The following is a 17,139-nucleotide window of genomic DNA, read 5'->3' on the forward strand; positions in this document are numbered from 1 at the left end:
GATTAGTACGAATGTGTGTACGATCCAGGACCCCACTTATATCAGGAAACTGTGCATTATCCTAAGATCCATCCATAAGCTCTCTTCGTTCAGCCAGTGACGTAGAGAAAGATATACTCGAGTGTGCCCTCTTAAAATAAAGAACATATCAGTTGCATAGAATCGTAATATACGTGCCGATTCATAGGGGAAATGCGACTGTTTCTGTGTTATTTTAAGTAACCCATTTGTTGCAGCAGAAATGACTCTGTAGATTTTGATAAACGAAATCCTTCCTGAAATGTTCTGTCACCTAGTTCCTTGTAAGAACTCTCTTTTTCCATTAAAGAAACTTCACGCCCATCATCATTTCTACCCAAGTAATTCAAGTACTGTACAATAATAATCATCTTCGAAATAATTACCTGTGATTCTGGCCGCCATTTTGTTTTACTTGGCCTACTAATCACTGGTTATCTCCTTTAACCGCTCGAATATGACCGGTTAGAGATTACATTTTTTAACCTCCTATTGAAGTCCTAACCGAGATCCATGCACCGTAAAAATGCTTAACCAGGGGTTAAGTGGCAATTTTAACCGGTGATTACACTAACCAACGTTGATGCACATGTGCATAAGGGTGAAATGTAACCATTTTCGCCATTGTATCTGCTATGAGGATTATAGTGATTTTCTAGTTGTCATGTTGAAATTTTTTACCAACTTTGATTTGAATATTGATACTGACAACTAGGCCTACTAAAACTGGCAGTTACTTTCTAAACTGACCAGACGTCCTCCTTTCGGAAAGACAGCCCTGCTTTGGGAATGTTTGTCCTTCCGCCTTCCGTGAATCTGACAGGACGCCTGAATGTCCTCATTTGTAGAATATGAACTTAAAATATCTCGCTTCTCCACAAAATGAAGGAGGCTTAGTTAAGAAAGAAAATGTGGAAGAAACTGCAGTAACTTTTTATGAAAACTATGTAAAATATTTAGACATGCTCTGCAACAAATACTTCGAGACTTAGATATTTTTAATGGGCTTCGCTGAAATAATTAGGTTTCTCTGTAATCTGATATGGAAAAGAGCGCTGAGTTGATAGCTAAGTAACGACGTTTTAAAATATTGAAAGTGATACAGAATTTGACTAATTTTTCTGCCTGACGAAGTCAGAACATGCAGATTTGTGGAACAGGTCAGAAGATTCTTTAGACAAACGTTGGAGAGAAATATTTGTTCATATCAGAGAACACAATGTCAGGCATCATCACCATAGGTAGGCAGTTCGTACCAAAACAGTACATTTCAGTTGAGTACAGCCCATCTCTAATCGATTACTGTCAATGACACAGTTCATCTGCCCTGGAAGGAATGCAGAGTACAGCGAGGAGTATAGATGTCACCCGCGCCTCGCCCTGCTCCCCCTCGCTACAGACGACACGCAGTTCACATAAACAGCGCATAGTATCATTATGTAGAGCTGTGTACAGTCGTGAATAATTTGAAGAATATTGTTAATATATATGAATAATTTAGGTTGTGAACAAAGTGAGCTATTTTGTTATTATTGTATTATTTACGTAAAGTTAATATTATGTATTATTCCAAACAGTAAACTCATCTGTTATTAAATAATTATGCAAACAGGAGCGTGTAACACGTTTATTTTTTCCCGGATCCTTCGTTAAATGTTAGTTGAAAGACAAGTTTATTTACCGAAGTCCAAGTATTCAACATCAGAATTACGACACGAACTTCCTAGTTGTCATTACAATAACAACGAAAAAATTTCTTGAAAACAAATTATGGCTTTAATATTATGTTCACTTGATGATAGTAAGAAACACTGTATTATATTTCACATTTGCTCCATTAATGTCTTGTGACGGAGAACGAATATTTTCAGAGTACAAATATTGTTTTTTTTTTTCTGAAAATAAAATAAGTATTTCTGTTGATAAAATGAAAATATTCATTGTTATTTGTTACAGTGTGACTAGCATTATAATTAGGCCTATATACTTTGTATGTTATTTTTGTATGTATGGGGAAATTATTTTATATTGGGAGTTACGAAGTGTATAATGACAAATTATTGTTTTTTTATATTATTCGTTTATTCTTTTCTTGTTCTAAGCCGTGGACGAATGGAGCATAAGTTCGGTTACCACTCGGCTGTACATGTTTGTCGTTCTGGTTCATTGATACTGAGACCTGCGCTATTACCTTTCATTCGGTAGAGACATGATACAGATATTTCGTCACAGCATTTCTTACTGTAAGCTAATGGTGGACCTCACATTTTTACGTATACGGTACCACCATTAACAATCATTAAAAATAACACTTCTTTGCAGTATACTTCATTAAAACTACTCTATTCCAACTAGCTATCTCCCATCTTGCTGCTCACAAGCAAACGTTCTGATGGGGTCAGATAAAAAAGTTATTTTTTTTTCTTCCACCATGTTAATAATGTCAAAAGAAGTGCTTATACAAATTTTGGCAACTCGACCGCAATTATGAGGGCCGTAAAAAATAAGTTCGCCAGGGGCCGTTAACAGAAAAAAACAATTTCATTGGACAGATTTATTGAAAAAGACACAGCAATTGTTGAGCTATTTTTCAACGTATTTTCCATCGGAATTGAGACATTTCTCATATCATGGGATCGACAGAGAGAGAGGTGCAGACGCAGTCAAACGCTGGTTCCGATCTGAGGCGGCTGACTTCTACGACACAGAAATTGATTCCATGGTATGACAAATGGCTCAATTCCAGTGGGGAATATGTTGACAAAGAGCGAAACAATTGCTGTATCTGTTTAAATAAATATTTCCATGCAATTGTGCTTTTTTCTATAAACGGCCCCAGGGAAAATCACTTTCTGGACGGCCTCGTAATTGCGGTCGAGTAGCCAAAATTTGTATAAGTACTTATTTTGGCATTATTAACATGGTGGAAGAAAAAAATTTAACTTTTTTATCTGCCCCCATCAGAACGTTTGCTTGTCAGTCCATCGTCTATTTAATACTTATCCTTCCTTGTTTTTGCTCTTCATTATTTATTCACTAGTTCACATATACTTTTCTGTTTACAGCAGTTCACTTCTACAGTCGCTTCGTTATTCAGTTCACTATTCGCTATAATATAACTTACATGCATAATTAATAATTTCTACTATTCACACCTTCGTTATTCTGTCTTGATATTAATCTTCCATGTACTCTTTTCTTGGTCTTTTACTAGTTCATTAATATTGGTCACTCATTAACTCGAAAAATACTATTCACTAGTCTTTCCTTTTTAATGTTAGTAAAACAGGCCGTTATCAACACTGATCTCTACCTCTTTCACTGACCACTCCTTCCCTTTCTTCACTCGTTTGTCTTCTTTATGCCGTCAGATCTCGACTCCCCCGCCATATTTTTCACAAATTTTCGTTATTCCCCACGGCTCACTTAATGTTTGATTTAAATTCTCGATTTTTTTACCATCATGCTTCTAAAATCCTTAAAATCTCCAACAATATCCCCAACAGATACTGCATTAGAGAGCCTTTTAATTACTTCCTTCAAACCCACCCTCATTACTATCACTTCCTCCTCGATTTTCGGATACCGATTCATGGATTAGCTTTTTTCCATCACTCTTCTTCTTGCCTTTTCCCATGTCCCTTGTGCTACTCATCCTCACATTCAAGGCGAATAAAAAGAAACGCTTTCAGTTTGCAAATGAGTATATAAACAAAACTACTGACTTTTGGGATAAAATTTTGTGGTCTGATGAAAGTAAATTCAACATATTTTTATTAACCTTGGAAACAATTGGTTTTCGTCTGAGAATTCTAGTATTGTACTCAGCCTTATTCAGGACCCTCCGAACAGTCTAACATGAACGTCTTTACCTACATCTTCCTTCAGCTGTAGAAATCATTGGAGTTTTCTTTACTTGCTGCACTATTTTCCTCTGTTCCCTTGGGATTAGCTTTGGTTGTCTGCCAGTCCTGGATAGATTCTGCACTGTCTTGAACTTCTTGTACGTTTAATAATGTTGAACACTGTTGTTCGACTTCTTTGTACTGATTCTGCGATCTCTGCAGAAGTTTGAATAGCTTTAGTATCATATTTCTAATTTCAGGTCTGGTCTCCGTTCCTTTACGTCCCATGTTCACTGTAATCGTTACTGATCGAGTAATGATGAAGTATACTTTGTCCCTATGAAGAGTAGAATACGTACTGAACAAACACAACACCTACCAAGTAATTAGTGTATTAATTCAAGAGGTTTGTTTACTAACGCAAGGGGTGCGTTCCAATACTTTTGTCCTAGCAGAAAGCAATCATGTAAAAAGGGTAATAATTTTCTGTCCTTTAGGAAGGGAGTTTTAGAATATCCTTTTAGATTAATGTACAACAGGAAGAGAAGAATACATTTCATAATCAAACAAATCAATACCTCTCAATCTGTAGTAAATACATATAAGCATAACTCATTGTCAAAACTCTCTGTTACAATATTTATGTCCGCGACTGTATGTCAGTTTTTAAACTTTTGGGTCTTAGTACAGTTCATTCTGTTCTGATTCGGTTCAAAAACAGGATTAAATATTTATTTCCTTTCTTGTTGTTGTTGTTGTCATTGTTTTGACACATACGTCATTTACCCCGATTGAAGCATCATTTGACACAGGACAGTCAACTGTCCCGCATGTGGCCTCCATTTTGATAACCAATTTACTCCATTTTCATCCTGCATAATTTTCCATCATTATCTTTTATCAGCTCTCTTCCATGACGGTAGTGAAACTGGTTCTCTTACAACTCTCGAGATAATAGTTTGACGTAGAAAACAGGATATTGTAAATCCGTGAACCAAAGAAGCTTAAATGACATGACTGTCGTAGGTAACTGTGTACATTTGTTCTCCGTTGTGGAACAGAAATAAAGAGTTGTGGCTGTAAATTCAGATGTGAGATTTGTACAGTAATGTCCCTGACTATGATCCAAAATTAAAAACTAGAGTGTAAATAATATAGCATCTTTTATTATTAATTTACGTGACAGGCATGCCAAACTACGCTCCTACGAGAATACCTTACATGCATATGGCATATAATAGACTACGAGTATGCCACAAGAATGCAGTTAATTAGAACATTTCTAATTATTTTCTATGCGAGTAACATTATGAATGGGTTTGATGTCTAGTTCAAACTGGAATTCCTTGCGCTTATCGTAGTGCCGTACAGTCAGCAAAGAAGATGTGGATTCAGCATCAGCCTCAAAGCGTGGGGCAATGCTCCTATGACTGTTGCAGGTGCTTCAAGACAAAGAGATTTATAACACAAAGACTGCTCCATATCCTGACATTATTCCAAGAAAACTGCTTGTCGCATCTGGACCCCTTCACACGTAATCACTACCTACATTATGTTAAGAAAGTAATGCATATAAAATTTAAATTATATTTTATTTAACGACACTCGCAACTGCGGAGGTTGTCAGCACACTTAAATGTCATCGACCTGGGCCGGGATTGAACCCGCAACTCAGGCACAGAAGGCCAGCACTCTACCGACTGCGCCACCCAGACTGACAGTAATGTATATATTGAAATGGTAATTTTGTTACTTATACGTAGGTTTAAGTCAAGACAGAATATTGGGAGTTAGCCAAGAGAGCACAATACTCTATGCTATATTAAATTTAAAGACGTATCATCGTTAGGAAAAGTGTACAGAGAATTTCGGGAGACAAATAGTGTTGTGTATCAAAGCGGAAAAGCAAGGAAACAGCGTTTTACCCAGGACCTACACCACGGCCACCAAAATCGCTGGACACACTTACTTTTGTTGGGATTTATCAAGGATCGAGTGTATCATACCCCTGTGGTTGATTTTTCAGATTTACATTGCCGAATCGTGGAAGTGATAACATTGGTGACACCGGAAACGCGCGCGTGTGGCGAAAGATTGAGTTTCGACTGAATGTAGTCATATCGAGATATATTGGAATGTAAACAAAACTTTTTTTATTTATGTGTTGATATTATTCATGTTTGATCCTACAGAATTCTCTGTTCTCGGCATAGCTCAGTGGTAGAGCACACAGTGCGTAGAACTAGTCCTGGAATCGATCCCCAGCGCCGGAGCGAATTTTTCTCCGCTATTAATAAGCAATAACCACAATAGAGAACTCTGTAGGATCAAAAATTAATAAATTAATCACATAATTATATTTTTCGTCTAACGGTAGATAACTGTTGGTTTCCGGCAGTCCAAATCACTCAGATGAGTGCGCTCCTGTATGATGACATAATACATATCGAACATGGAGTAGACCAATAAGGGGAAAGAAACAAAGGAGAAGAGTTCGATCCGGTGTTGTGAATTGAGCTTCGGAGTAGCTCAGTGGTAGAGCACCCAGTGCGTAGAACTGGGAGTCCTGGATTCGATCTCCAGTGCCGGAGTGAATTTTTCTCCGCTATTAATAAACAAAAACATTTTGAGGTTCTCTTTCTAAACATATGAACAACAATAAAATAAATTCAGTAGTTTTCTAAGATGTAATTTCTTCTTTTTATTAGGTTTCTCCTGGACATGGTATATTACCATTATCAACATATCATCATCATCATGCCCACACCTGTGCAGTAACGGTTAGCGCTTCTGCCCGGTTCGATTCCCGGTCGGGGCAAGTCACCTGGTTGAGGTTTTTCCGGGGTTTTCCCTCAACCCAATATGAGCAAATGTTGGGTAACTTTCGGTGCTGGACCCCGGACTCATTTCACCGTCATTATCACCTTCATCTCATTCAGACGCGAAATAACCTAAGGTGTTGATAAAGTGTCGTAAAATAACCAACTAAAATTAAAAAAAATCATCATCATATCGTCATTAATAGAGTAATGGCAGAGGGAACAGGGCTACCACAATGAAAACATACAGCAACACCACTTTATTAACAATACATTTCAAATTGACTTCATAGATTTGGATCCAGAACTCCGGTGTAGAAGCCAGATGTTCTAGAAGTTCGATTAACAGCGCGCCTTGAGCCACATTTACTCTCCGTTACTTTCATAACTAAATGAATCTGTATCGGAGCGGTGTCATTCCCAGCACATGTTTGGTATCTTGGATGTAATGGTCAGTTACAACAGCTGGCCGAGTCATTTATACAAAAAATAACCATTAGTTAACGGTCTCAATCTGACTGTACTCTGTACTGTACATCGATTTTCCCCTAATCGCTTCTGTAATTTAATTTGAGACAAATGCATTAATTATACAGTTCAGTAGCACACGAAGCGTTAAAAAAAACGCAAAACTAATTAACTTTGTTTTATCAGAACTCAAGAAATTTAATATCGATAAAAATGCAAATAAATTTAGATCCAGTCTTTTATCCGCTGATACTGAAGTGCGCACTAAGGTTTTTAAAAATGCAGCTACCCATTAGCGAGAACACATTCGCATGTCTCATTAAGTAAATAAGTTACTTTAGATTTGTTTCTGTTTTTATCTTCCATTCCGGAAGAAACAATGTTCATTTAACGACACTATGACATGGAAACAAGAGACTGTACGATGTTTCAAACTGTTCATTGTTCAGAATCTTGACGCATTTTTAATTTTCAATTTAATATAATTATTAGTTATTATACACATACATACAATCCTACGCATACACCGCACATAGATATATCCATACGTACAAAAATATCTACATTGCACATCTCTCTTCATACACTGATTTATTCATCCATACACATACATACTTACATATATACATACTATACATACATACAGTACATACATACACACAGTACATACATACATACATACATACATACATACATACATACATACATACATACATACATACATACATACATACATACATACATACAACACGCACACACAAAGAGTACTTGCAGAATATATTGATAACTAATATACAATATTTTATTTTATTATATCATGTATCTTACTGAAGTTTTGACGCATTTTGTCAGCCACCTGCGTAACTCAGACGGTAATGCGTTTACCTACTGATCAGGGTATTTGGGCGTGGGTTCGATACCCGTTTGGGATTATTACCTAGTTTGTTTTTTCCTAGGTTTTCCCCAACTGAAAAGTGAATGCCAGGTAATCACATGGCAAATCCTAGACCAATTCCATCAACGCTAAAAAAACCTAGTAGTTGAGACAGAGTAGTTAAATAAGTTAAATAGCCTGCTAAAACTCGCCTGTGTTTATCTTCGGACACATATTCAGAACACTACAGATACCTGTCTCCTCTCAGCTGTCAACAGCATTTATTAACAGCGATGTTACTAGTTAGTGTGTTAGTAACAGACAACGGTTCATCGCTGAGTGTTAACGAAGTTGTGAACAGAATATTAATGTAAATTTGCGTGACAAATAATATGTAGCTTCTTTCTCTTCAAAGGAACCGGAGATATTCTGTTACATTTTCGAAAGTCAACTCATTTTCGCTAGTTTTGCGGTTCTTTTGCTTCACTCTCAACAACAACTATTACTTTCGTATCATATCATTTTATATGAATACTAGTGGCTTGTGCAGCAAATGCTGCTGCAAACTAAGTTCGTTAGACGTTCAAATAAAAATTTTTCAGATTTATTTTCAATGAAGAATACTCGTCTATTTGATAGTTATTTTCTTCCATAATAATGAAACCTACTCACTCTGAATGGATTTTTTTAGGGCAAATACTTTTTCTTGAACCTATCCAACTTCAATTTTTGAGTTTCAACGCGAAAACGCAAGTATCAATGTCAGGACGATAGCAGTAGCTATTGCAGGTCATTGTGGATTGTAGGCAAAAGTTAAAAAAATGTCAGGTTTGCTAAGCTTTCGAACAATAGCATTTTCGTATAGCTGCTGCATGTAGAACTTGAAATGTAGAGCGTAAAATCATTTTATCCTACTAAGAGATCTTGCTGAAATGATCTGGAGACTACAAAATTTTCTAGGCCTCTTATTTTATTAGTAAGTAATACCTTTTTATCTTTCCTTAGGAACTGTAATTTTTGCGCTCTCTCGAGCCAATACTGAAGACAATGACACATATCAATATCTACACTACACCGCCATTAAGTATATGAAAAAGACCCAACCCCACTGGGTTAATAAGTATAAAAATATTTGATTTTTAATAACAATATTATTATCTTACTTAAGTTTTATAGTTATATATAGCAGTCACTCAATAAATTATAGATATTCTCTACATTTACTTACATAACTTCAAAACGTTTCACTTTCATGTCATCAATATAGCATCAATATTATGTACAATTAATGAAAAATAGACGCATTATGATATTAACTATAATAATATTTAATTTCTAATGATAATAATGTCATCAAACCACCTCAGGTTTCGTAGATTTGAATATCCAATACACAGCTGTGCTCAGAAAATTATACACTGCAGAATCAGTTTTTAATAACAAATTGAATTGAGCTCTAAATATGTCGGCAATCCTGCAGGTCATGGCCTTCGTGTAATAGCCTATTGTTTATTGTAGTGTGTGTTTTTTTCTGAAATCCAATCAAGTCGGCCGTGATTCAATAAAATTAGTTCTCAAAACTGACAACAGATGGATTTTGGAAAATAGGAAAATTATGTAGGAAAATTGACATTTCACTGAAAACTACTATTTTTCCGAAAAACTTTGGGTGCCAGGCATGAAAATGAGGGGTCACTCATTAAAATCCGTTCAGCCGTTTTCCCGTACTTTCCATTACCAGTTCAAATTATATATATATATATATATATATATATATATATATATATAGATAGATGTTAAATACAATTACATTTGCAAACCTCTAGGTAAGTGCTATCATCTGACTGAGCTACTGTTTAATGGATATTAGGCCTATGATTATAATTATTATCATGGTCATAACCACGATACGACGATGTATGTAAATTCTTATTTATCACCGGGACTTTATCTAAATATCTGTCATAACTTTCTGAAGAAGGCACATTTTTGGATGGACACCAAATAGGATTTCAGTAACTTTTGACTGTAATACACCACGACTCCTAAGGCAATACAGTGCAACATATTACCAATGAAAGAATACTTATGCCCTACGCAGGGTTCCAACTCTCGACCATGGAACAACGCTGGTAATAAATTAAGTAACTTTCGTCAATAGTTGATATTGATCGATTATTTTTCAAGTTGGTAACGATTAATAGAAACAAAATATTTCATCCAGTAAGATAGATGGAAGGACCACTGTGATTAATTCAAAGATTCGAACAGACCAAGAGATGACCTTGTGGCTGATGATGATGATGAAGAAGACGAAGAAGAAGAAGAAGAAGAAGAAGAAGAAGTTTGTCCTGTACTTCGGCGTTCCCCTAACAGCTTTTTAAAGAAAAGACGTATTACGTATGTTACAGGAGTAATCGATTAGAGATGGGCTGAAAGGTGATTTTTCGTTCACAGATAAAGCAGAGAGACTTAGTTCGTTTTCGTTCACGGGTGGGGTTTAATGAGTGATCTAGTGATCAGCAGGCAGTGCATTTTCGTTCCCAAACGTATTGCGGATCGAGTAGCTTCTTCTGGTTGCTACATCTATTACGTCACTGGATTAATAAGCAAGATAGAATTGCAAGCAGGTACGCTTGGGGTCATTAAATAACAATGATGTAATGTGTTATGAACATGCCCCGTAACGTCATATGATGTAGAAAGAACATTAATCTTAATTTAAACAAATTTTATGTGATGTTCATAAAATATTTGCATTTCATAACCGCAGAATATTATGTTTTCGTTCACTGCAACGGGATCGGTTTTGATAAACGAATTATTTGTATGTGTGTAAAATGTAAATATTGATAATTTGTATATTGATTTTTGTTATTATTTTGTCCCTGTAACGTCATGTGAAGTGGGAAGAACATTTTCTTAGCTTAAACAAATTTTTACTGGCAGTTATAGTAAAAGATATGAATTTCATAATCTCAAAATATATGTTTTTGTTCACCGTAACGGAGTTGATTTCGTTAAATGAATTAATTGTATATATTATATATAGAGTATTTAGAGTTAATGTGTATCATGTTTACTATTATGTTCTATAATATATATTGTATATATTAGTTGAGTAGTATTATCGATCTAATTATATTTTCTGTAATATGTAGCACTAATATTTTGTACAGAGCTAGTTTCGCAGTGCTAGTGCGTTTATATGGTCAAAAAGTAGTCAGGCAGACCATTTCAATTTAGTAGCAATCCCACTTATACTTGCCATGCTCCATTATTATTATTATCATTATTATTATTATTATTATTATTATTATTATTATTATTATTATTATTCACTTCATGGCATAGGCAATCAAATGCCTGTTCCGTCTTCAAAGTCCTCCAGCCATCGTTTCCTAGGTCTGCCCACCGATCTTCTTCCTTTAGGATGATACTGCATTATTTGTTTAGTAAGTCTGGTGTCTGACATTCTATCGACATGTTCTTTCCAATTTTGTTTAAAATCTTGTAATCTTTCATTTATATTAAAAATTTCTAACTCTTCTCTTATGTTTTCATTTGTTATTAAGTCTCTCTTCGTACATCCCTTCACATTTCTTAGAAATTTCATTTCTGTCGTCTGTATTTTGCTTTGTTGCTTCTTGGTTAATGTCCAAGTCTCACTTCCCGTATGCCAGCGTAGGTACAGCCATGACTTTATAAATTTTAAATTTTGTTCCTTTACGTATTTTGTTTCTAAATGTTCTATTAATTGTTCCACATACTCTTTGAAAATTACATATTTTATTGTCCACGTCATATTCTTTATCAAAGCCAATATCACTTCCCAAATAATTAAAATGGCTTACCTGTTCTATGCAGCAGTTATTTATAGCTATTTTTGTTCTAATTATTATTATTATTATTATTATTATTATTATTATTATTATTATTATTATTATTATGTACCGAAGCTAGGTTATACCTTTCGTAGCGTCCTGATGTAAGCATTTAGGGTAAGAGATTGAACTCTAAAACTCCAGGATATATTAACCGATAACTTTCCTAATTTGTTTGGGAACGAAAATGCGCTGCCTGGTGATCAGACGCTATTTCCTGTTGCCAACGATGATGGCGAAAGATCAGTGATCTTGGATCAACTGATTATTAGTACAGCAATGATCTAATGATTGGGGCGATTCAGAAGAGTGTGTGTCTATTGTACGTCCTACCTAGAGCTACAGTTCTACATATATTTACATATGTAATAGCTCATACAGCTGTTGTGAAGTATTGCTGAATGTGATTATGATCGTGGGATCATAATGGGATAAGATATTGTCAGTACATTAACAGTGGGGAGAAAGAGCTTTCATGCTTGGGATGACCCTGAATATACAGGAAGAACAGAAAGTAATGTCGTTAATTCCAGGGGATTATTCTTTGAGATATTTCAAACAAAAGATTTAATACAACTTTGCTCGTTTTTGCTTCCTTTACGAGATAAAAATTGTTTCATATGAAATATTTCATAACGTGTTTTGGGAAAGCCATTCATGTAATTCCTAATATGCTCAGTCAGTTTAAAAGAGCAGTGTATTATGATAGTAAATTATTGAAATAAGTTTAGTTTTGTCCTTTAAATGTGCAGAAATTTGATTCGAACAATCTTCCAACTTGTATCCTCCGGGTTAGTAATCTAATATTAATGTAGGATATCTTCCGTCATACATTCTGTCAATATGATTTACCCAGTTATCTCTGTAATGTGTTAATTTATACGTAACTCCTTCAATATTTTAATAATAAATTGGGCTAACCGTCTATACTTATCTAGTTTGTATTTAGATTAAACATTAACGTTTTCGGCACTTATGTGCCATTTTCAAATGTATGGAAATTGCCTGTTACATGATCAAATAGATACACCTTGTGTGTGATATACGTGGTATGTACCATTGATGATCTGCCATCGTTTACAACATATATAAAAATTAAAATTAAAACGCTTATTAAATTTAAAATCTATACTAATCTACATCTACAATGTAAGTCCCTTGTTTTATGTAACAATGTGGTTATCTTGAGGTTGTTATCACATGTAGTTCCTATGTTGTTAAAATGTTTTTGAGTTGCACTGTGTTGCACGTATTAAATGTTAAAATTCTGTTTGTTATATATTAACACACCAAGGATTCATGTTGTTTCACTTACACAAGTCGAAGCACTGTACCATGATGAAATGTCGCATAATATCAGTTACATTTCATCATCATTGGACAACAACAATCTAAAACTATGAAACATAACCTACAGAGAATGTTTCTGTGTTTGTATGAAGTAATATCGGAAGCGAAATTAACCGATTTGTATAAATAATTATTAATTCACCATTGGAAAATGTAGTTTCTCTATAATGTTATTACAGTAACTTCTGAGTGAATCGAGGACAGGTAAGATTAAAATAGCTTCTTATGCACAGAAAACTTGATAGGCTAATCTGTACATTCATTTTCTGTATTTCCTAAAATAATTTTTATGACCAAATGAGTGGTCTCTGAATCAAAATGATCGCATTTTAATTTTTAATACAATTTAAATTAAGTAACATAATAAACGATTTATCCTTCTATCAAACACGAATGTTCCCTGGATCAAATGTCCTATTTTAATTATGTAATTACTTTATATTTACTTCTAACGGGTGCAGTGGAGCGCACGGGTACGGCTAGTATGAAATAAATAAAAATTTGGTTGCTGGGGAAACATAGACAGCAGATGCACTAGTTTAAACAGAAACGGTTTGCAAATAAAGAAGTTACAATCATTTAAAAAAATGACTTAGACATCCTGTGGTCTTCGTCTCTTCCTCAGTTTTCCGCCGCTATCCGTAATAAATAGGCTTATAATGTTGGGGACCGATTACACACGTTGACTGCAGCATGGTACATAGGCCGGGGACGTTAGTACGAGGACATTCACTTGGTTCTGGGATCGATTACGCGAATAACAAGGTGCACATAAACAAATCTGAACAGCTCTAAAAGTATAGTACATAGTATTACAAAGATATATTTTTACCTAACTTTCGTTATGTGCAGAAGAATAATCATAGAAATATTCGTGGGTTTGTCTCCTCCTTTATTTTCTTGTGCTACAATGTATATAATATCGCTTGTCATCTCGTATATTTGTATTACATAATTTACATATTTAATGTTCCCGTCATTCACTTCAAAACACTCACCAAATTCCGCTGCAAAAATAAGCACCTGAGAACCTTTAACCTTCGACATTGTTATTCAGCAGGTAAATTGTTTACGTATGCTACGGTAGTGACTCGCGAACGGAGGTACACTGTTTATGCATGCTAGAGAACTGACTAGTGAACTTGAAACTTGAAACCACCGTAACGCACCCTATCGGTCCCCAACATAACAAGCCTAGTAATAAGTATAATAATTACTGGCTCTCTCGTCTCAAAAAAAAAAGGTCGGCAATCCTTCAGAGAATACATAGTACTACAGTACTGTATAAGTGCATCTCTCTGGATTGGCAACGCTATCTTCTATGGCTTCAAAATTCGTGTGCAGGAAGTGGTAGATAATCACGGTGGTTGAAGTTGCCCGTTATTAACTAACACGAACTCAAGATAAAAATTAAATTTATACGAAATGTAACTGTGAGCAATCTTTTCGACCGCCCCCTCTATCGGATCTAATAACATGCTCGCACAGAAACACAGATTGACTTCCCAGTCAGGTCGCGAGGTTGTCCCGTTACAACTCGTTAGAGCGGCGCTTTCTAGACAGAGAAGACATGAGGGTGGGTGCACAGAAGGCCGGCCGTTGACCTCCCTCAGTGGAACATCCGTCTTAACTGCATTAAGTGCAACTATGCATGTGCTTTCGGTAAGTATGTTACCGTCCGACAACTTCCTATGGAGGAAAAATGTGTGTATTACACCAGGAACTAATTTCGACGTCGAAGGAACAGATAAGGGACAATGGACTAAACTAAAGTTTCATAAAGATGGAGGTGAAGGCGGCAATTCCGGCTACAAGTTCAGCAGACCCGAGTTCGATTCCCGACAGGGAAATGGAAATTACTCATATGTTTTATTCTGAGTTGTCTTAGGCATTGACCATATCCTATGCTAACATAACGCTATGGACAAGAAATCTCTCTATAAAGAAATACAACCATTTAAATATATTTTATTTTTTTATTTTAGTAGGTTGTTTTACGACGCTTTATCAACATCTTAGGTTATTTAGCGTCTGAATGATATGGTGATAATTCCGGTGAAATGAGTACGGGGGCAAGCACCAATAGTTATCCAGTATTTGCTCATATTAGGTTGAGGGAAAACCCCGGAAAAAACCTCAACCAGGTAACTTCCCCCGACCGGGAATCGAATCCGTGCCACTTGGTTTCTCGGCCAGACGCGCTAACCGTTACTCCACAGGTGTGGACTTTTAACTATAGTATATGTAGATATTCTGATAGCATCACATATTGCATTAAATAAAATTCACATAATCTCGCATACGTCAATGTTAAATTTTTAGGAGAGAAAATAAATCATCAATCACAGAGTAATGTTTATCATTTCCGCCTTCCATTTAGGAAATCCAGGATTCGAACCCAGCTATCCTGACTAGAATTTTTAAGGTTTTCCCAGGTCCCTACAGTCGAATGCTGGGATCTACTATTAGTTCCTCTTGAGAGGAGGGGCAAGAGCTTAAGACTGCCCTCGCACGCAGGCCGCTTGGTTGGGCCCATTGTACTACCCGAAATGAAATGGTGTGCATGCCCTAAGACCCGCGCTACAGGTTCCCATGTCTCCGACTCCTCTACAGCCTACAGAATCCTTTTAACTTTCCCCGTAGGCATCACCATGGTCCCTTAACCCAAACCCCATGAGCCCAAGCACATGGCACTACCATCAGCAACTAATGCCACATACCACGGGATCCAAGTTCGGTGGCGACCCGCAACTGACTCGAAAATGGGAAAGAAAAGGAAATTATGACGAAACAGAGAAAGTATCCAACGCCGAAAGTTACCCAGCAATTCTGCTTCGATTGATTGAGGGAAAATCTTGAAAAAAAAAAAAAACAGCCAGATAACGTTCCAACCAGGATTTGAACCCGGGACTGTTTGTTTCACGATCAGACAAGCTAACCGTTACTCCACAGCGGTGGACTAATGTTAAGATAGTACATCAATTCAAAGGGCCACGACCTCTTTCCCAATCCTGTTCACCATTACTTCTCATAATCATCTACACTACAGTGATAAACTTACCGCCTATTCGTGAAAGTATCATCCCCGGAAAAAACATGTATTTTGTGGGCATGACGGGAAACATGACATTGTCAAAATTAAAAAAAAAAATACCTTTTTGTTCGTTGGAAATGCAACTCAGGTATGCTTGATTGTTAACCAGCGATCAAGAGAAAATTTAAATGTTTTGAAGAAAATTGTAATTTATTTAACGACGCTCGCAACTGCAGAGGTTATATCAGCGTCGCCGGTGTGCCGGAATTTTATTCCGCAGGAGTTTTTTACATACCAGTAAATCTACTGACAGGAGCCTGTCGCGTTTAAACAAACTTAAATGCCATCGACCTGGGCCGGGATCGAACCAGCAACCTCGGAACACAGAAGGCCAGCGCTATACTGACTACGCTGCCGAGGCCGACTAAAAGTTTCAATATACGAGTATATTTTAAGAACAAAGTTAGGTTATATCGACAAAAAATATTGTAGACATCAATTCAATACATTTAGTCAGTGGTTTCAGGTATATCTTCACTCATTGCCAATAACTATATACCTATTCTTCCCTGGCTGCATTTCTCTCTTCGCCTCACAGAGTTTCAGAACTAAGACATACAGATAAAATATATACATATATAGAAAAATGAAATAATTGAAGAAACTTGCCTTAAGTCTTTTTTCTTTACGTACCGGTACTGTACTGTAAAGAGTAACTCCTTATATAGCTCAAATTATTGGGGATCATCAATGTGGTTTTAGGCGTAATAGATCGACTATTGATAAGATTGTTTGTATTCGACAGATATTGGAGAAAAAGGGCACGGTACATCAATTATCCATATAT

At 36.0% G+C, this 17,139-nt stretch overlaps 1 protein-coding gene across 1 annotated transcript in view; it reads left to right on the forward strand.

Annotated features, from left to right (window-relative positions):
• The window catches only part of LOC138703437 (transforming growth factor-beta-induced protein ig-h3-like), a 217,332-nt gene that overhangs the window by 115,935 nt on the left and 84,258 nt on the right, over positions 1-17,139 (forward strand). The window lies entirely within an intron of this gene.

Source organism: Periplaneta americana, chromosome 7 (genome assembly GCF_040183065.1).
Source record: "Periplaneta americana isolate PAMFEO1 chromosome 7, P.americana_PAMFEO1_priV1, whole genome shotgun sequence".
NCBI lineage: Eukaryota > Metazoa > Arthropoda > Insecta > Blattodea > Blattidae > Periplaneta > Periplaneta americana.